This window comes from Amblyomma maculatum, chromosome 3 (genome assembly GCF_055883805.1).
Source record: "Amblyomma maculatum isolate TAMU_Amacu chromosome 3, ASM5588380v1, whole genome shotgun sequence".
NCBI lineage: Eukaryota > Metazoa > Arthropoda > Arachnida > Ixodida > Ixodidae > Amblyomma > Amblyomma maculatum.
This window is the reverse complement of record NC_139346.1, coordinates 20,426,993-20,433,928: the sequence shown is the minus strand read 5'-3', so window position 1 is coordinate 20,433,928 and position 6,936 is coordinate 20,426,993.

The following is a 6,936-nucleotide window of genomic DNA, read 5'->3' as shown; positions in this document are numbered from 1 at the left end:
GACGCACCCTTGGTTGTTTTTCTGGCATTTCTGAGGGTGAAGAATCTGACTTGTCAGTAGCATGTATATGAATAAGAATGCTCTGACAGTAAATGCATCAGATTTTCTGGAGTGGCTTTTCTTTGCTGACCACATATGAGGTGAGCTATAATTTATCCAACTTGGCCTAGGTTTATTCTATGAATAACAAAGCTATAGCAGGTACACAGTCGTCCACTCAGGCTGAACATGCGAGTGCGTGGCATGCACTTTTTGAGATGCCACTGCATCCATCGCAGCCGCACACCGTAGCGAAGAGGCAGACAGCGTGAAGTACCAGCCTCTAGTCCCTCTACCACCCCTGGGGTCCCAAACTAGGGACCCCTTGTTTTTGTCAGGACAGGCCCCCTCAGGGTCAGCTAGTGAGTAACCTTCTGTATTTGTATCTGATGGAAATGTTTTCCACCACCACCCACAATACGCAGCTGCGCATCATAGCAGATGTGAAGCAACAGCTCCTGGTCCTTCTACGCATAAGCCACTTTGCCTTGATGCATGCCTGCGCACCATAGTAAAGAGGCAGACGACATGACGCAGCAGCTCATGGTACTTTACACATGAGCCCCCCATTGTACTTCGATACGCACCATAGCAAATATACAGACTACGCCACACAGCAGCTCCTGGTCCCTCTATGCATAAGCCATTTTGCCTCAATACGCACCTACGTACCTGAGCGAAGAGGCAGACGTGAAGCTGCAGCTCCTGGGCCCTCCATGCACAAGCCACTTAGCATCAATGCACAGCTGTGCACTGTAGTAAAGAGGCGAACGACGTTAAGCAGCAGCTCCTGGTCCCTCTACACATCAGCCATTTTGCCTCGATGCGCATCTGCACACCGTAACAAACAGCCAGATGTGACAAAGAAGCTCCTGGTTTCTCTACACATAAACCACTTTGCCTCAATGCACGTCTGCACACCGGAGCAAAGAGGCGGATGACGTGAAGCTGGAGCGGCTGGTCCCTCTACGCACAAGCCACTTAGCCTTGATGCATGGCTGTGACGGATGCATTGCTATTTTGCAAACTGCATGCCACACATTCCCATTCAAGCTAAGAGTGGACGACTGTGTAAACGTAAAATACTGGTTATTTACTTCAATGGACAATGACAAAAAGTAACATGGTGGACAATGTAAAAAGAATTTGCTGCATAAAGTTTGTTGAAACCAGTTCTACATCCTACATGTAAACAAGCTAAAACCTTAATGTCGAAGGGATGTCCTGTGTGTTTAAAATCATCACGCTCAAACAACTTCAACACTGACAATCATGATTCAATATTAATAATATAGATAATGATACAATACTCACTTTTAGACATACCAAAGAAATGAGAATGCAAAAAGATGTTGCTGTTTTTTCCCCGTGGATGACAGTTTTCCATGCTCAAAGTGCTGCTACCTGTTGGCCTACGAAATCGGCTACAGCAAATGTCATCTGAAAAATTTTTGGAAGCCTCATGCTAGTCTTCAACGAGAAAAGCATTGCCATACAGAAGCAGAACACAAATACTTTTACAACACACTAAAAGCACTAACTGCGGTGCTGTTTTTAGGATGACTAGGTACAGGTTTTGCTGTAGCAAGCCAAATGTTAGCCTTGAATAAGGAAAGCATTCCCATACAGAAAAAGAACACAAAAACTTTTACAACACATTAAAAGCATCAATTGCACAAATGCTTGTAAGATGACCAGGTACAGGTTTCTGCTATAGCCCACATCATGTGACCAGCGGTTATCAGAAGCCTTGTATGTGAGCATGATGCCCTAGATTCAATTTATGGCTATCACTGTATTAACAAGCGTGGGTTTAAAGCTACTTTAATATGATAATCTAAGAACATATGGTAAGAGCTTTCAGTGCGAGACAAGCTCAGTATCATGCACTATAAGGTGCTGCATGGCTCTAGTGTAGCTTCGGCATTATCTCGCTGTCAATAATACAGTGAAGTTCTGAGGAGCCTTTGAATATCTGTAAGGACAAGGCAACAACAATTTTGTTTTCATGTCACTTTTGCTCAGCTCGGTTGCTTTTTTTGTTTTAAATAGAGCCCGCGGCTTGCATGGCCTCCCAGTATGCCTGTTTTGCATAAAAGAAGGCGTTGCAGGCACCAGAGCTCACAGCCCAACTGTATCGCGGCGGCGGTATGTCAAATTCGTGCCAGAACAGCGCAGAACAAAGGGGCAAGAAAAAGACAAGTGCTGACTTTTTTTTTTCTCTCATCTCCTTGTCCGGTTGTTCTGCGCGGTTCGGTCCCACATGCATAACCAACATGCGCAAGGTGCTGTCCTGGTTTGTCAAAGCTGAAGGAGAGTACTAATCCTTTAGTTTAGCAGCTACAGCCGTTGCTTCTAGAAACTGTAGTTGCCGTAAAAGCTCGCGACGTTTTCACAGGTGTAGGCATGTCGCACGATAGGCTCGAGTGCAAAAGTTTTCTAGTATAGTTTTTACAACTCAGCACGTTGCGCATGGTCAACAAATTAGCTCCTTTAAAGCTCGGGCAGGCACTCCTTTATCAGAGACAGAGAAGTTGCGCGGCTTACTGGCGCAGCGTCCAGTAATGCCGAGAAAGATGGCCCTCAGACTTGAGGCTGCACTTTAGTTAGTCGGCGCGGAGCCATCCTGTCAGTCTCGCCTAAAACACTCGACCGTTCGGCTGCTGTACAGAGCTGTTTCCTTACCCAAAAGCTCACCACCATCGGTGCATTGAAAAGTTCCACTAAAGAAACAAAAGTTCAGTGATATATTTACTTTGGAATCGGCGGGTGAACAAAGTGTACCAGCCGCACCAAGCCACAGCAAAAACAATGCTAGCAGTGCATTACAGCCGTAGGTATTTGTAACTGCGCATAAAATGCAGAACACGGAAACGTGAAGCGATCTTCCATGACTAAACAATCTAGGCACTATAACTAAACTTCAACTTGTCAGGTGGATTGGATTGGCTCATTTCAGATATTTTTGAGGATAGGTTCGGTTTCGTTCTTTTTGAGCTTGCTGCTTGCTGCGTCTATTCAGCCACTGATTAAAATTTCACCGAAGCATCATGATAGAAAAATGTTTAATGGTCATTTAACGTTTAATAAAAAATTTTTGATGGAAGAATTCAGCGATGAAACATGCGGAAAATAAAAAAAAAAACTGTTTAATGGAAACGCTTTCTATCGCATCTATTCGCTCTGGCATCATATAATGCAGACTTGACGGCATTACAGCATTACTGATTTATATGCAGTTCAGACGAGCACGACGACTACAAACTATATCATAGCTGTGTAAAAGCAAATCCAGTGGCCGACGTACGGCGGCTGTCCGCTGGGCGAACGGATTCGACCATCCGCTTTCGTACGTACGCCGGAATTCCGGCGGACGTCCGAAATCGGCCGCCGAGTTGCGGCCGAGTTCGGTTGTCCGTCGGACGTCAGTGGCCGTCTGGGTTGTGATGTATGGATGCGAGAGTTGGACTGTGAAGAAGACTGACCGCCGAAGAATTGACGCGTTTGAATTGTGATGCTGGCGGAGACTCTTGAGAGTTCCTTGGACTGCCATAAGATCAAATCAGTCGATATTGTCGACCATAAACCCTGAGTGCTCATTGGAGGGTCAAATTCTAAAGTTAAAGCTCAGCTACTTTGGTCATCTGATGAGAAGAGAGGAGTCGCTGGAGAAAGATTTGATGTTGGGAAAGGTTGAGGGTCCCCGGAGAAGGGGTAGGCAGTGAACGCGATGGTTAGATGGCATCCTCGAGGCGCTGCAGATGAAGTTATGTGATGTTAGGAAGATAGTGAGAGACCGGAAAACGTGGCGTGACATGGTCCATTGGGTCACGAAGAGTCGGACACGACTGAACGACTGAACTGAACTGATTTAAATACTTTAGCTGCCCATCGGTTACTGTCCAATTTACTCAGGCGTCCTCATATATTTTTCTGTGAGCTTCCCGTACTTCAAAAGATGCCCAGCCCATATCTGCCTGTACCGCCTCATTTGTGGTTTTGCCGTGGGCACCCAGTGCTAAGCGTCCGACGGCTCTCTGATTTATTTCTAATGTCGACTGTACCTCTGATTTTAGGCACAAAACCGCATTTCCGAAAGTAAGCCCGGGCACCATAATTCCTTTCCAAATACCCCTAAAAACCTCATGCCTGTTATCCCCACAATGCCCTATGCTTCATTATCCCGGCATTTCTTCGCCCTTTTGCCTTAAGTGATTGCTCATGTTTTTCAATGTATGCCAATCCTTCGTTTACCCATACCCCGAGATATTTATATTGCCGCAAAACCTTCAAAACTGTGTTTTTTTTTTTAACAGCCGCCGGCATGCGGCCTTATCACTGTGATTCTGGCACGCGTATCAATTCTGTATCCCGTGTTTTTTCATGCTCGTTGTCGCAATACAACGCGTTATCATTTCCTTTTCGCGAACGATGCGCCGAGATCTGTCTCGAAGATTCCGATCATTTGCGTATGTTTCTACAATGTGTTTGTAGCAGTTTTCGGCATTATCTAGATTGTTCAGAGCAGCCTTTAAATTCAGCGTTGACAAGTGTGACGGGCATTCTTTGTTCGACGATCGACGGGCACGTTTGTTGCTATCGCCGCCGCCGAGTTTCGGGCGCAATTCAGCGCTCCGTACATGTCGCTCCGTATCCCAGACGGCCATAGACGTCCGACGGTCGACCGACGGACGTCCGTTTTCGGACATCCGACGGAAGTCCGGTTATGTTCGATATACGTACAGCGGACGTCCGTCGGACTATCGTTCGTGGATCCGGATCGCGTCCCACGGACATCCGACGGACAGCCGGAGGCGGACATTCGGACGTTTCCCGGAACGTGCTTGCAGGGCCCGCTATTGGTGTAAAAATTTGCCAATAACATTTGTGTAAAGCTCAGCAAGCATGTGCCATGGAAATTTCAGTCACATACTAATGCTCAATGCCTTTGTCGTGAGAGTAAAGCAGACAATAGTATATGCAACAGGTTCAAGTATCCTGTTGTCTGCTTTACTTTCACACACAAAGCACTGAACAGCAGTGTGCAATTAAAACTTCCATCAAAGAGGCACATATGCTAGCTGAGCTTTACACAAATGCACCATTCCTGAAAACATGCGAAGTGCATAGGCATACCAGCATACGAGGTTGTAAAAAAAGCATTTTTTTTTTGCTTTATTGCAAAAACTGCATGCATAAATAGCCTACACTAAAAAAATATCAATGTTAATGGCATGGTAAAATGCAGGCCAACTGGAGTATTAAGAATCTACTTGAATCATCTTTTTTAAATATCCTTGGCCGTGACAGCTCTTCCCTTGGGGTGGAGGAAAGGGTATTTATTGAAACCTAATATTTCGGAATTAGCGAGGAGATGATCGAGTTCTCTGTGGGCGGCCTCCACAGGCCGGGATTCCAGGAGCAGTTGCTATCCTGTGCATTTGCTCGATCAGCTGTTGCTGGTCTTTCAGGACTAAGATGGAAAGAGCAGGTTGGGCTCCTCCTGCAATAGAAGGGAAAATGAAATTCAAGTTATCTGCGCTGAACTTTGATTACACATCTCCAAGGGCAACTGCCAGTTTCTCTCAATTGCTTTTTCCAGATGGCACTGTACGCATGCATCTCCATTCAAAACTGTCACATACTATATAGAAAGGTCATATAACTGCAGCAAAACCCATGCAGAATAACAAGATACAAACGTAGTTTGACCAGAACCTGGCATTCAGTATTTTAATGTTTTTATGTCGTCTCTTTGAACATGCCACTCTGACCAAACATGGCATGTTATGCTTGCTGCTATGCGCCCTCAGCAATGCCCAAGACATGGAGTGCACATGCAGAGAAACTAAGCATAACGGATGGTGTATATGAATATAAAGCACAGCCAGAGCATTTCAGCATTACACAGGTACGCATTGGCGGCAGAAACCTGATTTGAGCGGTTTAACAGGCAGATTTCTAAAGTCATTGTTCCTGCTCTGAAAAGAAGTGATCAATAATAACATCATTTAAAATTGTTACCTTTTTGTTCTGTAAGGTGCACATTTCGCAGGTTTCCATGTACCCTCTACCGAAGACATTCCCTGGGCGTGTCAGGGGTATATCGACATCAACATCTAGGCTACAAGCGTCTAGAAAGCGTCTCAGAGCAGCTGCGACGAAGTAACTTATCTGATAACATGCAAGCTGCTGCAGCAGAATAAAGATAGACATCTGACATGTGGCTAAAGCCCAATGTGGAAGCATAGCCCGCCGAGTGATTGCGCAGTGTTCATGCTTCTACAAGAGTTAAAAGTAGTTATTTGTTTACCCACAGCGCGATATGTGACATTACAATAGCAAGGCTTATAGTTACACAAAACACAAAAAGCTGACAACCACAAGCTCCTGATGTATTACCGGCAGCATGCAGCATGGATGTTAGTTACTGAAATATGGTTGCATAATTCTGGCAACCAGCTGTGCATGTATGTCATGGATTTCTCAACTACGCATTAACCCCGGGTAGACGCTTGGCCAGCGTCACGACGCTTTAACCCGTCGTTTGCCGGCTCCCTGATAAAGTTATACATACATACATACATACATACATACAACAAATTACAAAAAAATAATGGTCTTTATAAATGCAGCCAGCTGTTCACAAGAAACACTGTAGCTTTTTTATGGGGAAGGTAGTGGGCGCCAAAGAAACTGCCCCTGTAAAGGCGCCTAATTTGCCCCTGTGTAATATCGGGGACAAAAGTGTGTGGACTACACAAACTGCAATCAAAGCACATAACTTTCACATCGACCAGGAAACTCTGACCATACTTGTCGATGTGAAAGTTGAATGTTAGTTCTTTCATGTGTGCAAGAGAAATAAGGTCACAATTCATTTACATCGCGATTCTA